Raw genomic sequence first — 23,799 nt, forward strand, 5'->3', positions numbered from 1 at the left:
TTTTTGCTTCTCCTGACTGTTATGCTTTGGACATATCCATAGAAGAGGGACCTGGTCCACTATTAAAGGCTATACAATGCTTTGCAAAGAGCCACAGGGAAAAAAAGGGAGGCTGCATTTCAGATGCAGAGTCCCAATCAATGCAAGCCCTGATTGAGGGAGGCTCTCCTGGGCAATGCAGCCAGGACAGCAGGAGGATTAGGCCCTTCGGCCCAGGTGCCCTGAGGACGCCTGGCAGGGAGGGAAAGCCTCCTAATCCGGGCAGGACAAGCCCCGAAGGCCCAGGGGGAGGAAGGAGGCTTGGAAAGCCCCCCCAGAAGCCTCCTCTCCCCACAAAACCATGGGGTTTACCTCGTGCCCCATAAACAGCGCCCTCCTCCTCCTCGCCCATAGCCAAGCGACTGGGCCCAACCCCGGCAGGCCCAGGCCTTCCCCAAGGCTGGGGTCCCCTGTGGCGCCCCTCGGGAGGAAGAGCCTCCTCCTCCTCGTCGTCGTGGCTGGGGCCTCGTCTCCTGACGCAGGAGCCGGCCCAGCCTCCTCTTCCGTCCCGCCTCTGAGCCCTAAGCGAGGGCGGGGATCACTAAGAGGCCTAAGGAGGAGGAGGAGGCGGGCCATAAGGGATTATTAAATGGCTCCGAGGCTGGGCTCCTCCTGAGCGGGAAGAGGCTCTGGGTGTCTGTATTAACGAAATAATCCGGTTTGACAGCGCTTTGAACTGCCATGGCTCCATGCTGTGGAATTCTGGGAATGGTCGTTTGTTGTGGCCACAACAAACGACCATTCCCAGAATTCCACAGCATGGAGCCATGGCAGTTCAAAGCGCTGTCAAACCGGATTAGCTCCTTTGCTTCAGACACAGTAGTCCCCCAAACTGTGCCCTTTAAGGGCTTTTGGACTTTAATAATGATACCCGCCTCTCCTCATGGCTCGAGGCGGGTTACAACAACATAGTGAAAACACAATCATTACGTAAAATACACACATTAAGCTACATCTCTACGCAATGGTTATATTCCAACACAATGCACAGGGCAGTCATTAAATTATTGAATTAAATTAAATTATTGGGTTAAATATGGGTTGCCATTACTGTCCACTATTACCAGGGACAAAATGTAGGACAAATTTTGTCCTGCAGTTGTCCTACAGTTTGGTCTCAAATTTGTTCCACATTTTGTCCCTGGTAATGGTGGACAATTATGGCAACCCATTAAGGCACAGTTTGGGGCCGCTGCTTCAGAGGCGCACTGTTTCCCGGTGTTCTTTTCCAAGCAGGCACTCAAGACCGGCCATGGTTTTTGGGAACCTATGGGGATGCTTCATGTTAGTGGGCCTCTTCGCTTTAATTCGTCAATGTATTTATTTGGAGTGCTCTTCGCGTGCAAAGGGTCCCAGAGCAGCTTACGAATGGTTTCTGTCTGTGGAGGCCCCCCAAGTTTGTACAAATAATAATAATAATAATAATAATGTTTATTTATATACCGCTTTTCCTAATTAGATCAAATCTGTGGGGTGACTACTATGCCAATGTTTGAAATACAGTTGGCCCTCTACGTTTGCGGCTTTGACTTTTCCAGATTTGATTATATGTGGTTTTGGCTAATATATCTTCTCTGGGAATCTCTAGGTCCTCCAGCGCAACTCTGCCAGAAGCTGACCATAGAGTTGTGCTGGGGAACCTAGAAGTTCCTAGAGAGAACACTTTCCTAGGCATTTGTAGGTCCTCCAGCATGACTCTATGGTCAACCTCTGGCAGATGTTGGCCAAAGAGTTGCACTGGAGGGCCTGGAGATTTCTAGAGAGGTGTTCTTTCAGACTGCTAAAATTTAGAATCTAAATAGAGCAAATCAATCCTGACTTCTCCCTAGTAGCCAAGATGACTGTCATACTTTGGCCATAATTTAAACTATTAATTATATGTGGTATGTTTTAATCTGTGTAATGTTTGTTTTAATCCTATGTTTATGTTTGGGGAGAGGCAGGTAAGAAATAAACTGTTGTTGTTGTTATATTACAGTACTGTATAAGAAGACATCCCTCACTAGAAAAGACAATAATCCTTGGGAAGGAAGAAGTAAGGAAGGAAGCCTGCATTTCAGATGCATAGAGTCAATCAAGGATGCCACAGCCCCAAGTCTGGAAGATCTGACCAGGTCTGTTGATGATAGGGTGACTTGGAGGTCTCCTATTCATGGGAGTTGCCATAAATCAAAGCAGTTAACAACAAAATTATTTTCTATAGGAATACTATGGTGTCATTCTGGAGGAGCACCCTTTTCTGAGCTAATAATCTTCAGGTACATTCTGATGCAGCTGGCACATCAGGTTTGGGTCTATTCTGGTGATAGCCAAATGACAGAAACTTGAGCCTTGAGGCCAAGTTTCTTTGAGGTAGCAACTCCCTGGGAACAAAGGGAGTACAGCTACAACAGGTAACATGTTTCTGAGGGGTGAATAGACAATAGAGTAATTCAGTTTCGCTGTGCATAAGCAGAAAAAACATATGTGACGTGGTAAGCGAAGCTTCAGCAGCCAATCACCGAGTTAGTGTCCATGTGATATCTGTGAGCTTATGCTATGTTTGTATCAGAATGCAGACTTCCAATCACAGTTTGCTCTGATCTCATAGATACAATTGTAAAACTGTATAAGACCTCTGTTCTCACCAGTAATGGCAAGACATGTTATTTGCTACTAAGGCGCATGTACTCAAACTTGCAAGATTTAATAAGGTGCCATTAAGAATCAGTCTCTCAGCATGTGAATTGGGACCCTGACACACTGGACATGAATCCTCACTTTGAAGGTCCTGTCTGAGGTTTAAGGTGACACTGGCAAGGCCAATGGTGTACAGAGCCATGGCTAGCTGATGGGGTAAGTATTGTCATTCCTTGAGCTTTGTCCTATGGGTAACCATGCACATTTGGACCTGTGACTTTGCAAAGTCTGCCATGTTTTGGTGCAATACTTCTGCAGTGGTTCGTCCTCCTTATTAACTTTTGAGTTTATAAAATTAAGATAAAATAAAAAAAAAAGTGTGATTAATGATGATGAGGCAACCCCTACCGTAGATATTCAATAGACAGTGTACCTTCTCCCATAACCATTTAAATTTATTTCATGACAGTGGCCTGTTACAGACAGCCAAAATAAAGCTGCTTCGAGTCACAGTGGAGGTATGGTGTTTCAATGATGCATGCATCCTAAGAGTCTAGAAGCCACACCAAAGCCATGCTCCAGTCCTTAGAGCTGGAGCGTGGCTTTGGTGCGACTTCTGGACTCTTAGGATGCATGCATCATTGAAACACCATACCTCCACTGTGACTCGAAGCAGCTTTATTTTGGCTGTCTGTAACAGGCCAATATTGTTTTTAAAAAAACCCTGTTACTGGAAGTTTTTATTATGCCACATTTAAATGCTTTCTATTATGTATTTGTACATTTTGCAGAAAGATTACTACTGTATATTTATTGGCCCAGTAGCATGTAGTTTTTAGGTCCATCCTGGAGTGGACATTAAGTAGCTCTGTTAAAAAAAATTGCTTGACAGTAAAAAAAACCCGCAGTATCTATGACCATCTATACATGAAATCACTTTTCCTTGGTAGCTAGATAGCAGATACTAGGCAGTTTTGCATTTTTAGAAAGCTGGAGGTTAATTTTATATGCACAATTTCAGGAGGGTTTGGTTAAGTGAATTTGAGTAGGGTGGTATCGAATGATGTTTTGCACCTGTCATCAAACAGAGCTATTTGGGGGTAGTGAGGGCTCCAGGTTGTTATGTGTTTTGGGTGGGGATGTTTTCACATGGCTTAACATATGCGGGTATGGGTTCTTTACAGTTTTTAGGCAAAGGTAGCCCCAAAAATCACACCAGTAAAAAAAATGGTGTCAGGATTCAGGGGGACTGCTGGAGGGCTTCAGGGGATACAAAAGGGGCCTTTGGAATTCACATGGGGCCTTGAGAACTGATTTGTGTTGTGTTTGTGAACTGATTTCAGTTGACAGTAATTTCTGAAATTACTATATAAAGATACTGAACTGTTGTCAGAATTACCTCTTATCACTCTTCACTAGCAACACCAAATTTATGTTACATAAAAACTTGATCAGGTTTCATTCCCTAGCAGCAAGACAAGAAACTGTTTTTAACTGGGAGATGTACCATTTCTCTTCCATTATTCTCATTAACACTCATAGAGAAAATAACCATGCATGTGTAGACTCTATGATACCGTGTAATCAAAACCACTGTATTTTGTTTCACATGTAGACAATAATGTAAGTGTCTTCCAGAAAAGCATAGAAATCTGTGAAGTAATTTGTTGGCATGAAATAGTTCCACTGCTTCCTATTGGTTTGTTATTTTTGTCTTCTATGTAGATCTTGCAATGTTGCTGAATTGTACTGCAGTCCTGCTCATATCCACAAGGGAAAAGACAGAACCCCGAGGGACACCACAGACCAATGGCTAGTGTCAAGCAGGAGTCCGTCGGTGCCACCTTCTGGGTTCATCTCTCCAGGAAGGAACACAGCCACTGTAAAACAGTAGAATCATAGAGTTGGAAGAGACCATAAGGATCGTCCAGTCCAACCCCCTACCATGCAGGAACTCTCAATCAAAGCATCCCCGACAGATGGCCATCCAGCTTCTGTTTAAAGACCTCCAAGGTAGGAGACTCCACTACTCTCTGAGGGAGCGTGTTCCACTGTCGAACAGCCCTTACTGTCAGGAAATTCCTCCTAATGTTGAGTAACTCCAGGTCCCATCCCAGAGACATGGTCCAGGATGCCATAAGTGGTAGTACTGAAAGCCAATGAGGTAAGATCATGACATATCTGTTCCTCAGTTTTGCCATTTTGACTTTTGTTTTGTTTTAGTTGTTTTTTCTTCTCTTCCCTCTGCCTTTTCCCTTTTGTATTTGGCTGGTTGTTTCATCTTCTTTGCTACAATTTATGTGGTATTTGGTGATAAGAGTGTCTAAACTAAGACCTTGAACAGTGCCTTTTAGTCTCCAAGAGAAGCCATTGTTTGTTTCAGTATAGAAACTAGGAAGATTCTGATACATGTTTCTAAGATTGCAGTCTATAGTCGCCCCTCCTTTTTTGCAAGGGATCCGTTCTGGATCCCCTCGCATAAACAAAGTTTCACTTATATTCAAGCCCCATTGGGCTTGAATACCTGACTCTCCAGGTTGTTGTGTTTTGTTTACTACTCCACCTCCACATGATGATATTAACAACAAAGTGGTTTTGCTCCAAGATATGGCACCACACTTCCAATACTGCTTTCATTTCAGTGAGAAAGGCATGGCACTAAACATTATGTTAACAGCGTGCTCACATGCTGTTTTGATCTGTGCTTCCCCTGCATCAAGAATAAACATACACACATAGACACTTGGTTCCCGCAAAGTTTGCTTTTATTTCTTTTTTTAAAATTAAGGCAGATCATGATCATTCATGTCATTTATTTGTTTATTGCTTCCTGTAGTAAACACGTGCATAGTATGGAATTGTATAAGGCATTTTGTAGTGTGAAGAGCATATTTTGGGTCCTGGAATTGTCAAACAGATGTTCCTTCCTTGACAGTGCCATTGTTTTCTTCCTGTAATAAAATGAAAAATATGTTACTGCACCTAGACAGTCTTAATTCAAACAGCATGGCGGAGCATGCCAAAATACATTCAATTAATTTTTTCTGCAGGGCCCAGGTACAGGAGGTGCATGTGTTACAAATGTGGGAGAATATGGTTTAAGAATGTGTTGAGTTGTTTTTATGTGTTCTTACATGTTTTAATTATTACCAAGTCTTTTAAACAGATGCAGGGAGATCAAGGTTAAGTTCTTATGAAAGTCCTTATGAAAGTGTAACATTCTGATAGGCATGTCTTGTAAAGTAATGATATGAATTATGTCTTACATGCAATGTAATATCATATAAAGAAGCCAATAGTCTAGACATTGCTATGCTTGTATTTCTTGCTAAAGGGAATGTTCACGGTGATTAAAAAAGGAATGGTACTAAAAAAAAGTAATAATAGCTATACTTTTGCACCATTCTTTTTTCAATCACCCAGTTTACATTTATATATCTATGAGTACAGTACACGCTTCCCTTACATGGGGGATCTGTTCCAGACACACACACCCCGCGTAAGGGGGAAATCGCTTATGCTCATGACCCACTGAAAATATGGGGCACATGCATGCAGCATGGTGCGCGTGCCACAGGGGTGCACACCATTTATTAGATTGTCCCGAGGCTTCAACATATGCTGAAAGCTGTGGATGTGAAGCTCGTGTATGGTGCAGGCTCACTGTATTTACAATAAATAGCTTAATAGTACCAAAAGATACTGTTAATTTCCCGTTACTATCTTGAAATTCCAGTACTTGAAAGTGCTCAAGTTGAATGTTGATGATAATCTGGCCTGTCTCGTTTAACCATCCTCATAATGTGGGTGACCAAGAAGCTGATAAAGGTAATCCTAGACAGAATCTAGGTTAGCTGACAAATGGTAAGGACTCTCTGTAACACAGTCTAAAGAGACAGGGTGAGGAAACCACACCTGTTTCAGTGAGATGAAAGCCAGGTCAGATCAGATCAGATCAGGGACGTAGCCAAGGGAGGGGTTCTTGGGGTCCGGACCCCCCCCCCTTCCATTAGAAAAATGAATGGTGTGTGCTGCTGCGCTGCTGCTGCGCTGCACCCAAGCCCCATTATAATGGTGGCACTTAGTCTGGAACCCCCCCCTTCCTAAAATCCTAGCTACGTCCCTAATCAGATAAGCACTGCATATGTAAAGAAAAGCATTTTGAATATTCTAGGGACCACTTGAAAGCTTCTTCCATTATGGCATTATGACTGTGAAGTCTTTCTCTTTCAACAGCTTCCATTTTTCTTATCATTTCATTTTAGTGGCCAGACCTCTAGAGCTACATTTTGCCAATTGGCCAAATTGACAAGAGCAACAAATGTAGCATTCGAATTGTAGCATTCCATTCACAGGTCTTGCCCATTGCAACATTTCCCCTTTGCTGGGAGCGAGCAAATGAAAGGGAAAGTGAACCAGCAGCAGCTATCCACGTTCGTGCTCTCTCTCTCTCTCTCTCTCTCTCTCTCTGCCTCAAGCAAAAAACAAAACAAAAAAACATGTGCATATTTTGTCAAAAATAATTTTAAAAAATAAAAAAGGGGAAAAGTGGCTGGTGGGAGCTCCGTTCATGCCCTGCCTGTGACCTGAACTGACCCCTTTCCTCCTGCTACATTCTCTTCAGAGGAGCTTTGTCACTGCCTTCCACTGAGGCTGAGAGAGAGTGACCTGTCAGTTCCAAGTGACCCATGGAATCAATTGGGAATAAAAGGGAAATGCAGCCCAGGCATTCTGACTGTAGCATCCTCATATAACACTAATAATAATAATAATAATAATAATAATAATAATAATAATAATAATAATCCAGGAGCAAGAGGAAATAAAGCACAAGCATGCACACAGACATGTCACCCAAAAAATCATGCGCATAAATTGTCAAAAATAAAAGCCTGATTTTACAGCCTGATTTCCCTACATCCCTCCTCCGTCTTGGCCCCACAGCCCAATTTCCCTTGGCAATCCTCCTCCTCCTCTTTCCTTCCGACCCTCCCCTCCCTCTGGGAGCTGCCCTGACTCCTTCATCCTCCTCCTCCTCCTCCTCCTCCTCCATGGCTCCCTTCTTCCCACGGCTCCTTCCTCCTCCTCCTCCTCCTCCTCCTCCATCACTTTCTCCACTACCCCCCTCCCTCTGATATCCCTTTGCAGCCCCCGTCAGTCACCCTGATTTCCCCTTTTTGCCTCCTGTCACCCTTTGCCTCCAGAGTCCCCTTTTTCCTTCGGCTCTTGCCTCCTCCTCCTCCCCTCCAATGAGGGTAGGGAATGCTCTGACCTCTGACCGCCCTCTGACCTTAATCCCTCCCTGAATTTGCCCCAATCATGATCAAGGGCAAGTTCATATTTCACGGAACCCGAGTCTTTTCAGAAAAGACGGATTTTAGCCCGAATCTGGACAGCCCATGCTAAGGGGCATTTCCTTGTGCAAGCCTCGACATGGATTGTGACAGAATCGGGCCCAATATGAACTTCACGTGGAAGAATCGATTTCAAAACCGGGTTAAAAGGTAGTATGAATGGCCCCTATGAGAAGGCATGACTTACTAGAAAATACAATACTGCTTGGTAAGGTGGATGGCAGTAGGAAAAGAGGTGAATAGAGAATTCACTATAGGTGAATAGACTGTGAGTTTCCAGGACCTTACCATGGCTGTTGATGGCAGGGTTAAGATCTCTCATTCCATCAAGTTATTGATTTGACAACAATTAATGATGACAACATAAATGTATATTTGTGGGAGTCATATAAGTTATAACTTCACAGTTATAACCATTCCCAGTGACTGGGAGGCATATAAATAAATCCTATTATTATTATTATTATTATTATTATTATTATTATTATTATTATCTAAAGCAGGGGAGGGCAAAGTATGGTCTGCGAGCTGATTGCAACCCCTCAGGGCCATTTTTGTGGTGGCGAAGACAGGGTGCCCCAGCATAAATGCTCTCATGCTCCAAGAAGGCCCCAAAACATAATGAAAATGTCCCTCAGAGGATGTTTGGGGGCAATTGTTTTTGTGAAAGCGAGTGGTAAGATGTGTGGATCTCCAAGGTTTCCTGGAGGGGCTAGTGCAGCCCCCTAGCCTTCCACAGTTCTCCACTCCACTCTAAAGAGATCAAACAATGAGTATTCAGTCAGTATGACTTTTAAATTTGGATTTAAAATTACAAATCTGGGGGATTCAAATGTGGTTTTGTAACCAATCTAAGAGAGAGCCCTAAAGTTAAATAATGAAAAAATATAGGTTGCCATTTAAAGAAGTGATTCTGTACTGAGTTCCTCACTATCACCATTCTACTACATAATACATCATAAACCTATTGGCAAGAAAAGCAATCTACCCTAGCCAGCTGCAGGGTTATATGTCCTCCAGTGTTTATTCTACCCTCTGAGACCTTCAGCCAAAGAAACCAGTTCCTGCTGTAGTGGGTGACCAAGTCTTATTAACCTAGGACAGAAACAGAATAAAAGCTCATACCTTTTGCTGCAGCTGCTCTTGTAATTTCTTTACTGTTTCTCTTTCCTTGGCCAACTGTTCTTGGGTGACCTTCAAAAGCTCTTTTAGTTTAGTAGCTGCACACCCCAAGTCCTTTGTTAACTTCTTCTCCTTGTCTAGTGTTTCCTGCAGTTGAAAACAAAAGTAATGTGTATCCTCCACCAGCTCAATATTTCCAAGGATACACTGTAGTGAGTTCTTGCATCTTGAGTCTAAATTCAGTAAAGCTATGCAACTTTACAGATATTACCTGAAGCTGGAGAATATCTTCACTTGCAGAGGCAGAATTGTTTCCAGCAGATTTTAGCTTCTCCAGTTCAGACTGCAAGCTGCACACCAAATCCCTAGCCTAAAAGTTCAAAATGTGGAAAAGTTAGTTCTAGTCAGCCACACAAATAAAAAGTCACAACAGACATTTTGGAACTGGAATTTTATAGTAGCTAAATAGGATGAAAATGCCAAGACATTCCATATGATACTTTACAAAAATGATTGGCAGTTTCAAGATAATACTGTGAGTATGTAAGCAAGTAAGCCTATCCCAGTGCTTTGTTGATTGTCCCTTTCTGCTTCCAACTGAAAACAATGATTGGAGTGATGGTCAGTATCCTGCACACAGCATTTGTACTGTAGAGACACAAATCTTATGTGGATCCTCTTATGTAGTCTTGTTTGTTTTCCGTTCAGAACCAGATATCTAGGGTTATTTTAGGAACAGATTGAGATACTATATCATCCACCCCTTCATTACTGTCTTCCTTCTCCTGATTTTTTTTTTTTGAGAAGACTTGCTGACTTTCCAGGATATTTATGTTGGTTATCAAGTAAATAAATGAAATTTCGACTAGCATGGAAGGTTATCGACAGAGCTGTGGGTGTGCACTACAGATTGGACAAATTAATTGGAAAGATAGCTCTGAGGGGTATTTTCCCCCCAATTGCTGTTTAAGGAAATAGTATAAGAACAGGTTGCATACCTGTAACCATGGTTCTTTGATTGGTCATCTGTGAACTCATGCACTGGGGTGTTCTGTGCCTGTGCAGTGCATCTTTGGAATCTTCTAGACTAGATATACAAGTGTTTTGGTGGTAGCTCCAACCACCCTCCATTTTGTCCCTAGGTTTCTGCTCAATTCCCTGAGTTTCAAAAGATGCCGCATAACAGCATCCCTTGAACCAAGAGGCAGGACACATGAGGGGAGGATGGGTGGGTTTGTGTGAATTCACAGACGACCACTTGAAGGACCACAGTTACAGGTATGCAACCTGTTCTTCTTTATGGTCTCTGTGACTCACACACTTGGGAGACTAGCAATCTACTTATAAAGGAGAAGGGAGTGTTATGGTAGAACAATACAGTAATTAATAACTATATTAATAAATACAATGGAGTCAAAAAGTAAACTCACAAATTTCAAACTTTACTGGACATAGTATAAGAAACCAAAAACCCTCTCCACCAATATAGAGTCACGTAAGACTCACTGTAATGCAGTGAGAAAAATGTATAAGTGTGCCCTCTATTCCTTCATCCAAGTTCTTGATAAAGATGACTAGCACTGGGCTCAGGACAGAACTCTATGCCACCCCACTATGGCACCCCACTGGTCACTTCTCTCCAGGATAAAAAGCCATTTCTGAGCACCCTTTGGGTTCAGCCATTCAACCAATTACAAATCCACCCCACAGTTGCATTGTCTAGCCCACATTGTACTAGTTTGTTTGCCAGAATATTGTGGGGAATGAATACCGTAGTGATGGAGATATTAAAGCTTGGTCATACAAGAACACTTTGAGCTGGGACTCCTGTTTATTATTGGCTTGTGGCATGAAAGCCTTACAGTAGTGGCACAAGTGAACATCATGTGCTTCATCAAGACACAGCAGGCAACATGACTGTGGCCACTTGGTAATTTCGCCCCACACTCGGTACACCTCTTGAAACAGGAGGGAGATCCCATGTTTCTCCCGAACCATGAAATAACAACTTAGACAGGCAAACCAGAAGAATAATCTGTAATACAGTCCAAGTTTGTGGGACTCAGATAAGAAGATGAAGACACTGGAAAAACAGTAATCAAGGTGGAAAAACCATACAAAAGTGAAACTAGCATAGTCTAGTTCCTTCAGTCCTCATACAATGGACAAAAAGGAACTGAGGGAATTGAGTGGGAACCCAGGGACAAAGTGGAGAGTGGGTGGAGCTACTGGCAAAAAGCTTGTATTGTATATCTAGTCTTCAAGGTTCTGAAGATGCACTGCGCAGATGCAGAACACCCTCAGGGAGACCACAAAGAAGATGCAAATACCACCTTCTCTTTATTTCAAACCGTTGTCCCATCACCTTTTCATACTTGTTTAGTGGAAACAAGGGAAGGCCCTTCTCAGTGATTGCTCTCAGACTTCAGAACGTCCTTCTTCCTTCGGACTTTTAGAATCTGACTAGGATGGGCTTTTAATCACATGCACTGCTATTGCATGGGTTGTATATGGTGATTTAATTAATTTTAATGGTTTTAACTTTATAATTTGTTATATTGTATTATTTTAGATAACTTTTATGTTGATAATTTTCATTGATATTTCTGTATACTTTTTATTTTGTGTTTTTTTAAAATATGTGGTAAGCTGTCTTGAGTCCACTTGTTGGGAAAAAAGCAGGCTATAAATGAAATAAATAAATAAATAAATAAATAAATAAATAAAGCTTTCCTACAAAAATACTTCTAATATTGTTCTCCAATACTTACTTTTTAGAAATAACCAAAATCACTGTGTCATTTTCAAATGTGATTTTATTATATCCTTGAAGCCCCAAAGGTATTCCAAGAGGTAACCCATTACTTCCAAAGTGTTACTTTATTGTTGAAGGCTTCACAATAACCCCACATAACCCAAAACCCCCACAAAAATCTATGTTAGTTTATTACTACAAACCACTTAGAAATCATCCATTATGATACAGACATTTACCTGTGTGAGTTCCTGACTCTGCTTGAGTATTTCTGTTTTTGTTGTATCCAGGTTTTCTTGGGATTCTGATAACATTTGTCTTAACTAAAAAAGAAAAAGGCACAATCACATAAAATTGTTATACATACACAATTCACCTGGAGAAACACTCAACTCACACACAAACACTAGTCAACCTGAGATCATTAGAAAATTAAGAACAAAAGCCCCTCTTGCGTCTTAGCACAAAAGGAGTAGGCTTCTGTGCTCAGAAAGATCAGGCTCCTGACACGCTCCAGTCAAGCCAAAAACTTAAGTGAATGAAAGCTTCCAATGTCATCATCCCCTTCCCAATCTTGCTGCTTCAAGCCAAACTGAAAACTGACGGGGCAGGGGTAAGCTTTCTGTGCCTAAGAGCCTACTGCTTTATCATTGGTTTCAGCTAAAATGTGTAATAGAGGCATGGGTAGTGGGATGAAGAGAAATATGAAATGTCTGTGTATGTGCCAGAGGGAATTCACAGATCAGAACCTGCAGGCTAATCAGAACTTCAGAGAGTAGATGCAACTGATGAAATGCAAGAGAGAGAGAGAGAGAGAGCTGATAGCATGTATATAAGTGCTCAGCCTTCTTCCAAATTTTTGTTAGGTTCACAGTAACCTGGGAGACCATTGTGTCTTCCAGTTCATAGATGAGAGGCAGAGATATAAGTAATGGAGGAGTGGGGTTGGTGGCAGTGTGAATGCAGGGGAAACAAATATAGTTTGCCTGTTTATGATAATGGTAGGTATAGGAATATATGATGGTATAAAAATAATAATCAAGAAATAAAGCAATTCATATAGCTGTTGTCGGTCATTCTTGAACTGTGGCAGCTGTGTGGAAAGGAGATGATCTAATGAAAGTATGCTGTCCTGTTATGGATCTGGCACCATCTACTTTTGTGCCTGGCCCTGGTCATTGGTGAAATAAAGTCCTAACACTATTCATCTGAAGCAATACAGCCCTTTAATTGAAAATGTTGACCCCTTGGCTTTGCAGTAGGAGTGGAACTGTGCCGCCTGTGAACTGTGTGTGGACTTGTGGGAGGGTCCCATCCCCAAACTCCCAGATCCTACCCCAAACCCCTGGTTTTGGCCAAACGTGGGATCCCCGCCCAACAGTCTTAAATTACCTTAAGTAATTACCTTAAGCCATTTCCAAGTCACTAAAGTGGCTGCTACAATGGAGCACTTTGGGCCCTCTAAAACTCCAAAGGAGTTTAAAATGGCACTATGTGGCCCTCTAGGCTCCAAAGGCTGCCCAACCCCTACTTTACAGCATGCGTCGGGACTAGACCAAATGGAGTAATTCCCTCAAAGCAGAGAGGGGCGTCTTAAATAAACCACCAGATTCTACACACAGTACATCCAACCCTCCATTTTCCTCATTCCCTGTTTTTTGCCGAAAGAGACAAACACTTACAACTTCAACTTCTTTTGCATAATTCTGGTGTTCAGAGTTAGCAGTTGCCATGTGATTTTTCAACTGTGCTTCCAAAAGAGAAGTGTACTCTTTTAACTGTTTAAAGGAGTAAAAGGGGGGAAAAAAAGAAAGCTCTTCAGATGACCTTCACTCTTATATTGACAACTTATAAATGCCATGTTGATGGTACAGATATAATCCTGACTACCATGGAAAATTCCTTCTCTTCTTAAAACAAGGCTAGCTTGAACTTCCCACATTTTAGCCATGCTTTGGTTTGCTCTATAAAATGGTAGTAAGGCAGTTAATAGGTAGTTCCGGACTCTGATACTATATATCTTGAGTCCCAGAATACTCCCATACCTTTTCCATATTCTGGAATTCCGTCTTGAACTTCTCCACATCATCTTCAAGATATTTCACTTGGTCTTCAGACTAAAGCATTTCCCACATCAGAGGACCAGAAATAAGAGAATTAGTGTGCAACATTAATAGTTTATATTTGTACTTGAAAGAGAGAAAAAAAAGAGCTCAGCTCACATGTACCATTTAGAATCCTGGATGGTTCATCCATTCACTGGACTAAAAATAAATAAATAATCATTTGAAACACCAGTAAACTATTATCTGAACGTGAAGCTGCAATCTCTCCACAAAAGCTATTCCTACAGAATGCATCATACCCATTCAGAAGCTTAGAATGCATAAGACATGTTTAGCAGCATGTCTGAGCACTTGCTGCTGTTCTACTGGCACAAATATATTAGAAACCGAACCCAATTTAGACACTTCTACTGGACACTGAAAATTATTTTTCCCTTTTTTTCAAAGTATAAAGTTAGTTTCTTTATGTGTAAATGTGTTCAGCTGTTATATGGGCATTTAAAAGAAACTAGGTGTCCCCAACAGATCACTGCTTGGATATTTTACCTTTTCTTATGTATACAACACAGCTTATAACTCCCTCATTCTCTCTCTCCTCCTCCTTCCTCTCTATATGTTTGAACTACAACCCCCAAATCCTCAGCCAGAATGGCTAGTACAGGCTGGGCTTTGGGGGAGTTGTAGTCATAAAAAGTAACTTTTCTAACCTCTGCCACAGGAAAACACACAAACAACAGCTTTAGCACAACGTTTAATCAGAACCAGCTAAAATCACAAAGTAGTGAGTACGGTTTCAGATTTCACTATGATTCTATGAAGGCACCAATAGTTATCTGAACATGCCTGTAGTTCTAATCAGAACACATTGGTGCCCTGTATGGCAGAAAGAAAGTAAATAAATAAATTAGTAAAAACCAATTGTTGTTGTTGTTGTGTGCCTCCAAGTCAATTCAGACTTATGGCAACCCTAAGGCAAACCTATAATGGGATTTTCATGGCAAGATTTGTTGAGAGGAGGTCTGCCATTGCCTTCTCCTGAGGCTGAGAACATGTCGCTACAAAATCCATGGCATCAGCTGGCACACTGGACAGCTCCATTGGCCCCATACCTGCCTCCGCTGTCACATTGGCTTAGAAGACCCCCATTGCAGCTTGTGATATCAGATGGGGGCACCTGGCCTTGTGAGTATAGCCAGGCATCCCATTTCTGCCCTAATGGGCTGCAACTAGTCTTCTCAGCAGACATGATGGCAGAGGAAGGCACAGGCATGCAGTGGTAGCAGGTACATGGCTGATGGTGAGGGCTATTAAAAACACCTACTCATCACCACACTGGCTCACTGTCCAATCTGGATCAGGATCTGGGGCTGGACAGTATGGGCTTGGCCAGTGCTATCCTACCTGTCTGCTTAGGGCCAAAGTTCAATCAGGGGCCGAAATATCCTAAAGGCACCAGATACCACCTGATCCTGAAAGCAAAGCAATGTCAGGCCTAGTTAATACTTGGATGGGAGGCCACCAATGAATATCAGGTGCTACAGGTATATTTCAGGGGATGGAACTGGCAAAACCATCTCTGAGTACTCTTTGCATAAGATAATCCTATGAAATTTATGGGATCATCTTAGATTGACCAGAGACTTGAAGGCTGATGTACACACACAAAGTTCAATCAATTTGCAGTAAGCGACAAGCAGTCTGATCAAAGAGTCTGATTGCAATGATTGGTAAGGAGAATGTGGTGTTTGGAAACAATTATGTTATCTTCCCACCCTGTAATTCATTGTTCCTTGTACACATTACTACCTTCTGAAGTGCTTCTTCTGATGCAGCCAGCTTTGCTTTCCACACTTGTTCCTCCTTCTCTACACACTTCTGCAAGTCCCTGAGCATCCTTTCCTATAGTTTTGAGAGAGAAACAAATGAGGAGTGGGAGAAAGTAATAGTAGCAACACTGGACCTTTAGTGATAAGTTTATCTTACTCCGTGGCTGGGCTATCCTCACTGAATTATTTCCTTCACTTGCCCAAAGTAATAAATTAGACTGCAGAGGGAGTTGGGAATTGTTGAGTAGGACAATTAGTTATAAGATTTCATAGCTATTGCCTACTTCATCAGATGCACAAGTTTAAGTTGGTAGATTTCACATGCTTGGGTGGTGTTAATCAGATGCAGAAAATACAGGAATTATATAAATGTCACCATGTAAATGATTAATTAAAATGCTTTTTAGTAAACTGTGTAAAAACTTTCAAAACTCCAAAATGCTACAAACACGCTAGTGTTAAGAGCCACATCATTCGGAGATACATTATTTAAGCAATATGGATAGTGTCCTGTCTTGTGGTTAGTGCCAGCTGCACCTGGACCTTGGGGCTGGATGACTCTCAGTGCCAGAGCGGTGGACCAAGTCTCCCGTTTGTCTGTTCAGAAGAATAGATACATAGAGTAGGACTGCAGCTACCATTCCATATTATAAGTAGCCAACTGGCAAAGGATAAAATCCACAAACTCTTCCTGGGTGGCAGATGTACAGAAGGCGGAAGAAGGATATTTTCTTTGTGTCTATCCTTCCTTGTGCCAACCCTGCACTGAATAGGGAGTTGGACACGTTCCAACTCTAAAATTCAAGTTTCTTGTTTCACCAAATTTTAGCAGCTCTGAGAAAAGCCATCCTCACTCATTTTCAGGATTATTTTCTCAGGGTACCCCATGACATCTTCTCCCATTCTTTAAACAACTGCTTGGCAACAAAGGTCCATACTAAGCATGCACCATGGTCAGCGTAGGGGATTCTTTTGGCCCTTGAAACAAGTTCATCCTGTGAGTACCAAATCAGGTGCACAAAGGGACCAGGGGATGCCCCTCTCCAAATCACACCCTGTTTGCATAACCTGTCCCCTTGCTCATTCAGTACGGAGAGGGGAACTCTCTCCCTCAGGTTATGTCTAATTAGAAATCAAATGTAACAGTAGGAATTTTTCCTATCCCACCATGCAGCTCACCTTCCCAATTAAAAAGGCCAGCAAAATGTGGGGAACTCTTGTTTTTATTACTTGTTGGGGATAATAAAGGAAATTTTACTCATGGAAGAAACTGAGGGGTATGCAAAGCTTCCCAACTCATGTGCCAATTGCATGACTACATCTACAATTGGCACTTGAGATCAAATGGGGAAAGTATGGAGTGGATAAAGCTTCCCCTCCGCCACTTTCTCGTGCAAGGAGAAGACAAAGAATTGGGTAAAGTCAGATTCCTTGTTGCAGTGCTAAGTGGAAACAGGCTAAATGTATGTGGGAGGTCTATCAAAGTGCATCTTATAGAAAGAGTTACAATAAATTCATTTCATCTGGCTGGTATGCATTTTTCCTTACCGTCTCTGCAAGAGTGGTCCTGTACTGATCACATTCTGTTTGTAGTGTGGTAAGTGCTGTATCCTAAAAGGAAAATTCACAGATGACCTTTCAATGGAACTGTCATGGAGCAGAATAATTAACAGAATTGAAAGAGGATCAAAAGGTCACCAAGCCCACTCCTACACAAGCCACAGGTGTCAGTGTGCATAAAAGATAGAGCTACTTATAGTGTCAGTCAATGCAAATAATACATTTTAGGAAAAAGTACAGACTCCATGTGTCAAGCAATCCAGTCAAGCAATGAATTATCCTGAATACAGTGATTGTCCATCCACTGTGTCTTTCCAAGTGAAAGAACAACTTCATAACACCAGCATCTAGCTCTAAGCTTCCACTAGGTCAGTGATGGTGAACTTTTAGGGACCGAGCGTCCAAACTAAAAGGCTTTTTGGCACTGGGTGTTACCTGGGGGTGGGGGTGGGACTTCCAGGGGGCACTTCCAGGGCAGAACTTCCACCCTCTGGGGTGCAACTTCCACCTTCGGGGGAGGGACGTCCAGGTCAGGACTTCAGCCCTCCGGGGGGGGGGGGAGACTTAAGGGGGGGTGGGATTTGTGGGGTGAAACTTCTTCCCTCTGCCCTCTTGGCCCTTCAGCTGCCTCTCTGGAGACAGCTAAAGGCCTGGAGTGGCAAGGGGAGAAGAAGAGGAACAGGCACACACCTATTCCTTTTCTTCCCCCATCCCTCCCCAGCCTTAGCTGCCTCTTTGGAGGCAGTTGAAGACCGGGAAAGGCCAAGAAGAGGAGGAACATGTGCATACCTGTTCTTCCTCCTCCCCCTTCACCCTTCCAGGCCATCAGTTGCCTCTCTGGAGGCTGCTGAAGGCCAGGGATGCCCAGGAAGAGGAGGAACAGGGGGGTGCCTGTTCCTCCTCCTCTATGTGCCTTGAAAAATGGCTTTGTGTGCCATCTTTGACACACATGCCATAGATATGCCACCACAGCACTAGGTGTCCCAGGAGCTTTAAGAGAACACGCCCAGTACAGCTTTCCTTTGCCACTCCTTCACCTTTCCTGAAGTTTTTGGGAACTGCCACTTTAAAGTGTTCCAGGCAGGAGCGTCCAATAAAGCTGCCTTCCCTCATGGCAGAGTAGTGGCATGACAGGATGGGTGGTTCTCCAACATTGATTTTTAAGAATACTCACAGCCTCTGCTTTGGCATCCTTCTTTTCCAATAATTCATAAGCCTTCTCTTGAAATTTCTCCAACCATTCATCATATGTCTAGGAAGTAAACAAAGCAATAAACTACTTTGTATCATATCATATTCTTCCTAATGAAGTTGCAAGTTCTCGCTGTTATCAAGTATGGTTTTATATAAATTTTGGGTGCCATGCGATCTGAATCTATGACCCCTGACTGACCCCATCGCTAGCCGTCATTACCCTAAAAGCGAGCTGACCACATAGCCAGCCACTCCTTGCTAGGCATGGTCAAGGAAAAAAGGTAGAATTTAAACCTTTCAGCAAGCAGTTTAGGGAGTTGCCATACTAGTTTCGCAGGCTGCCCAAAGCAGGAAGACAATAGCAGAGCTTTCTCCTTTTGAGAGCCAGTGATCAACTTAACGGCTCAGCCATCGAGATATTTGTCCCCTCCTGAAAAGTGCCAGACCTCTTCTTTGTGTATCCATTGTGTAAGTTTCAGCTTAGACAAAAATAAAGTCATCAAGCCTTTGTTTGCCAGGCTGCCATAGCCTGAGGTTATGTTCAGGGCTATAAAAGGACCCCACTTTTCGCCCTTCAGTGGGCTTGCTGAGCTTTGAGTTCCAAACCTGATACCTTGCTTGTCGAGCAGCCTGCTCCAAGCTTGCGATCCTTGAGCCTTGGGCTCCGCTGAAATCACTTGAGCTAAGCCAAAAGCTCACTGTCTCTCAGGCCTCTTGTTAGCTTTGCCCACTGGAACTCAGCTCCTAACCACCGCGGTCACCGCTTGCTTTCCCCATTCCCACAGCCGTGTCTCAACATTCACCATCCCTCACATCCGTTGCTTTGGAGAAGACTCCTAAGGTAAATATCCCAACGGTGCCTCTGTCTTTCTCCTTTACTCCTGAACTTACCCCTCCCTTACTTTAGCATTGAATGTGTGTGTGCGTGTGTGATCCCCTTTGTTGTGTGGCTTTAATAAATGTTTTATATTTTTATTGCAACTCATTGGCATTTTGAGTCTCTTTCTCTCTGGGGGTGGACTAGATGACCTCTGGTATACACATAGGGACACGACCCTGCTGCGTGCATTGTTAGGACACGCCTCTCGTAATATTTGAGCTAATTAAATTCCCCTAATTCAATCCTTCCTAACATCGCGAAACTATATTTTATAGAGTTTATGTAGAGTTTATAAATATAATAATGTCTCTTTTTCTTGCCTACTCTCCTATCTTCTAGGGCCAAAACAAAAACAAAAAACCCAATGCTTTGGATTAACCAAGGGCTTGTCCACATTATCTATATACCCTGAATTCCCCATGGGGTGGCTGGGTGCTGTTCACACTGCAAAGCCCCCAAACCATGAATTGGGTCTGGGCTGTTTACAAAATGCCCAGACCCTGTCATCACCACATTTTGCAGTAGCGGGTAAGGGGAGATTCAGGTGGAATTCAGGGCCAGAATACTCCTGGGGCAGTCCTGAGTATTCTGGCAAATGTAGATGAAACACAATGCTGTTTCCACCCCCCAACAACCAAAGAAGTAACCACACACACACACACATACACACACACCAAGACACCTCAAAAGTTGCAACACCCAAAGGGCAGCTGCACTGGGTTGTAGTGACCCTCCAGGGAAGCCCAAAATAAGATGGTATGGCTCTCCAAGCTCTGCAGTGTGTCTCTCTCTGTTTGAAGCACACAGAAATCCAGACCTATTTTCTGCCCATCTCAGTGATAAAGCAAAAAATGAAAAATGGTACCCACCTGTTGATCATCTAATAGGACTTGTGGGAAGAGAGAAATGAGTATCTTCTTTGTTTGTGTCTGAACCATTCCAAGGTGCTCCTCCAATGTTTCCTGATAAAATAAGGAGGAACTTTCAAAGAGTACAAATTGCTTAATACCTTTTCTTGATTAGCAGGAACCTTGAAGTTACTCTCAATGTACCTAAACTGATATCTACCAATTTTTGTGCCTCTCCACATGTTAAGAATCTTAAGTTCTATGACAAGTAGAAGGTAACATACAGGTGTACTACACAGGCACATTCACCAGAGCAACACGGTTAACAGCATTTCCCCAGTAAGTGCACAAAAAGTTGGGAAAGGTATCAGATTGCTTCCATTTTGTCCCTATATTTCATTTTGTTGTTGTTTGTCACCATCTTGCCTAGAGCAAGATAAGGTAACCCATGGCCCACAAGGTAAAGTAATCCATCCCAATACTTTGTGCAGCCTTTGCTACTTTTGTGTGCATTATGTCTGCTTTCAAGTCATTCCAAACTTACAGTGACCCTAAGGTGAAGCTATTGCAGAGTTTTCTTGTCAAGATTTGTTCAGAGAAGGTTTGCCATTATCTTCAACTAAGGTTGAGTGTTACTCATGGCAAAGCAGGGATTGGAACCCTGGTCTCTGAGAACCCAGTGCGGCTTAGGGAGCTGGGTATGTTTCTCTTCTGGGAAAGAGGAGGCTAAGGGGTGACATGATAGCCATGTTTAAATATTTGAAAGGATCTCATATTGAGGCTGATTTCAAACTATAGGAAAAGAGATTCCACCTCAACATTAGGAAGAACCTCCTGACATAAGAGGTGTTTGACAGAGGAACACACTCCCTCCAAGTGTGGTAGAGTCCCCTTCTTTGGAAGTTTTTAAACAGAGGCTGGATGGCCATCTGTCGGGGGTGCTTTGATTGTGAGTTCCTACATGGCAGGGGGTTGGACTGGATGGCTCTTGTGGTCTCTTCCAACTCTATGATTCTATGCCACCTATCACTGCTAAATTTCAGGAATGGGACAAAAAAAAAACCCTTTCCTGTGGTTTTAGAAGAGAACTGCATCCCTGGAATTCTCCAGGAAACAAAATTCTCCTGTAAAGCAAAGTGTGGCGCTCCCACACACATTGTTTTATCTCAAAACCTTGTTTCCCCTAAATTGGAAATGTTTTCCCCACTTCTAGTTATAACTGTGTTACCAAACTTCGGTGGTATGTGGTAGTGGTGATCAGGGATGAGGTCTACAGTGAACTGGCTATTTAGGATAGGATAGGATTTATTTGCTGGACCATGTGCTAGCCTCTATCTACATGGAGAAGAGGACCAGTCTGGCTCTCTGTGTCTAGAACTATGTTAGTTTTGAGTGTGCAAAAACTAATTTCCCCATTTGCTAATGTATTTAGAATACCTTGCTGTCAAATCTCAATAACTGCAATAATTATCAACCATAAATCTTTCCTGAGCAACATTGCTGAGTAGATGGCTGCTGTGCAACTACCCAAGTTTGGTACTGACACCTGTTTTTAGCAGGCATGGCAATATCTCTGTAACACTAATGGATTGTTTGCCTCCGTTACAATTATTTACAATGAAAATATAAACCAATCGTTTGTCAACCTTGTATATTGTTTTAGCATATTGATATATATTGGTTGTTGTGGGTTTTTTGTTGTTGTTATTTGTTAATAAAATATAGTTTAAAGAAAATATAAACCTATCCAAAATTTACAGAATTCTTTTTAAAAAAATTACAGTGTTACTGTTGGGAATGTGCAGAAAAGCTAACCTTTGTTTGGGCTGAGGATAGCAACTTTTCCTCATAAGTCTTTCTCACTGAAACCAGAGTTTCTGTGGCTTCCAAGTTCTTTTCTTGCAAGTCCTGTTGGAAATAAATGACACCCAAAAGGTAAGTATTGGTAGGAAAGTGACAATTCAATCAATTTCCCAAAGTTAATTTTTAAAATTATTACTCTTATTTTTATTTTAAACCTAATTGTTATACTGTAAATCCAATGACTCCCATAGCTTTTCTTGTACCCTGTCAATTTTTTTTTAAATTATGACTTTTAAAAATGTACAATCTTACTATTCTTGCTGGATTCAAAACCAAGCCCTACCCTTTTTGCCCACTTTCCTCTAGAAGACTTTTATTCTCATTGCATTGCCGGTACTTTATTTTTAAGCATTTGCCTTGTTAATACCACTTAGTTTTCTATCAGCGTGTCTGTGTACATGTGTACATGCACGCACACACACAGACACACACAAATGAACACACAGAGACTACATTTTGTTTCAACAAAACTGTTCATGTTAGATTCCTACTGTACTGTACTGGCCACATATATTCTTTCAAAATCCCACTCGTTCACGTTTGGAATTCCAAGCATCTTAACTTTATTCCCTTTTAAATTCTTTCTAGTTGGCCCCTGCTTTTCATTACATATGCCTTCCCTGTCTGTAGAAAGAACAATTTTGGCAGGGCCAGTGCCAATTTTCTACCCTTGAAAGTCTCTAGGGCAACACAGACTGCTAAAAAGGCTAAATAAATTACTATGTAATAAACCCAGAAAGTGACTGGAAGTCCATTTCTAGTTTTGAACAACAGTGTCTGATACCAAACAGTGTGGGGATGGCACGGAATCCTGTGCCCTAGATAAAGGGGGAATTGCTGCCAGAAGAATGACAGTCTGGAGGACTGGGTGCTTCAAAACCCAGCCTACTGGAATCTAGCCTTCAGAGGTTCTGGATTACATCTGAGGAGGAAGAAGCAGAATGAAGCCTACAGACACTAGATGAGAACAGTTTTCTTCTCTTCTCCATCCCTCCAAACGGGAAGAGGTAGAGAGGTGAAGCCTTTCTTTGCCCAGGAACCCAAAGACACCTATGGACATGACTGTCCACCCCCCCATCCATGTCATAGATGGCTGCAGGGAGAAATATTGATCCACCACAGGTAGAGTTCCCCACCCTTACAATGTAAGTCAATTGTCAGGAACATTATCTTCCTACTCCATCAAGAACAGAAAATAATGTAGTTGTTTCCTCAACAAATATCCAAGGCATCCAACTACTTCTTGAGATTGGACCTCTGTTCATGGTAAGAGATTCAGCCACACAAATGAAGTTTCAACACAACATTAAAACTCAAAATCTTCCGTGTCAAATATATGTCATGTAGAAAATTGTGTGTATGTGTGTGTAGGCCCAAATCCAATTATTATCTTTGAGGAGCACAACCTTCTGTATGGTTTAATTCCACAAACATGAAAAAAAGCATTATTGTGCCAATCTCATTAGTCAACCATAATGAAAAATAACTACATCACATCTTTACCTGCTGATTCTGATGCAAAAGTGGCATGACAAACAATTGTGTTGCAGCACTCATCTCATGTTGTTTAAGCACGTGACACTGTACCACATGGTTGTTACATGTTACAGGTGGAATAAACACACAAACAAAAGGCTCACATAGCCAAGGCCTTGAAACTACCAATGTTTCAG

The 23,799-nt window shown here is 42.2% G+C and overlaps 1 protein-coding gene, 1 long non-coding RNA gene and 1 pseudogene across 6 annotated transcripts in view; 1 reads left to right on the forward strand and 2 right to left on the reverse strand.

The window, feature by feature from the left end:
• Positions 1–720, reverse strand: part of LOC149316735 (uncharacterized) — a 63,146-nt gene extending 62,426 nt beyond the window's left edge. For 3 of the 4 annotated variants that reach the window (XM_089516137.1, XM_089516136.1, XM_089516135.1), the window contains exon 1: positions 352–712. The gene's annotated coding sequence lies outside the window, so the exon portion shown is untranslated. Of the gene's footprint in view, positions 1–351 lie in introns of all 4 variants that reach the window. The other variant, XM_089516138.1, reaches the window with a different exon arrangement.
• A 2,011-nt stretch (positions 721–2,731) lies between these two features.
• Positions 2,732–23,799, forward strand: part of LOC149316737 (uncharacterized) — a 62,356-nt gene continuing 41,288 nt past the window's right edge. The window contains exons 1-2 of the long non-coding RNA XR_016280520.1: positions 2,732–2,874; positions 4,384–4,822. This is a non-coding gene — a long non-coding RNA (uncharacterized LOC149316737). The remainder of the gene's footprint in view (positions 2,875–4,383; positions 4,823–23,799) is intronic.
• Positions 5,410–23,799, reverse strand: part of LOC149316738 (ribosome-binding protein 1-like) — a 44,720-nt pseudogene continuing 26,330 nt past the window's right edge. Inside the window, exons 12-21 of the transcript XR_016280519.1 lie at positions 22,079–22,171; positions 20,285–20,377; positions 18,516–18,593; positions 17,330–17,392; positions 15,762–15,854; positions 13,935–14,006; positions 13,572–13,667; positions 12,129–12,212; positions 9,138–9,504; positions 5,410–5,609 (exon numbers count right to left, since the gene is read on the reverse strand). The product of XR_016280519.1 is annotated as a ribosome-binding protein 1-like (transcript). The remainder of the gene's footprint in view (positions 5,610–9,137; positions 9,505–12,128; positions 12,213–13,571; positions 13,668–13,934; positions 14,007–15,761; positions 15,855–17,329; positions 17,393–18,515; positions 18,594–20,284; positions 20,378–22,078; positions 22,172–23,799) is intronic.

This window comes from Sceloporus occidentalis, unplaced genomic scaffold (assembly GCF_023333645.1).
Source record: "Sceloporus occidentalis isolate IW3139 unplaced genomic scaffold, rSceOcc1.0.p SCAF_3, whole genome shotgun sequence".
NCBI classification, from domain to species: Eukaryota; Metazoa; Chordata; class Lepidosauria; order Squamata; family Phrynosomatidae; genus Sceloporus; species Sceloporus occidentalis.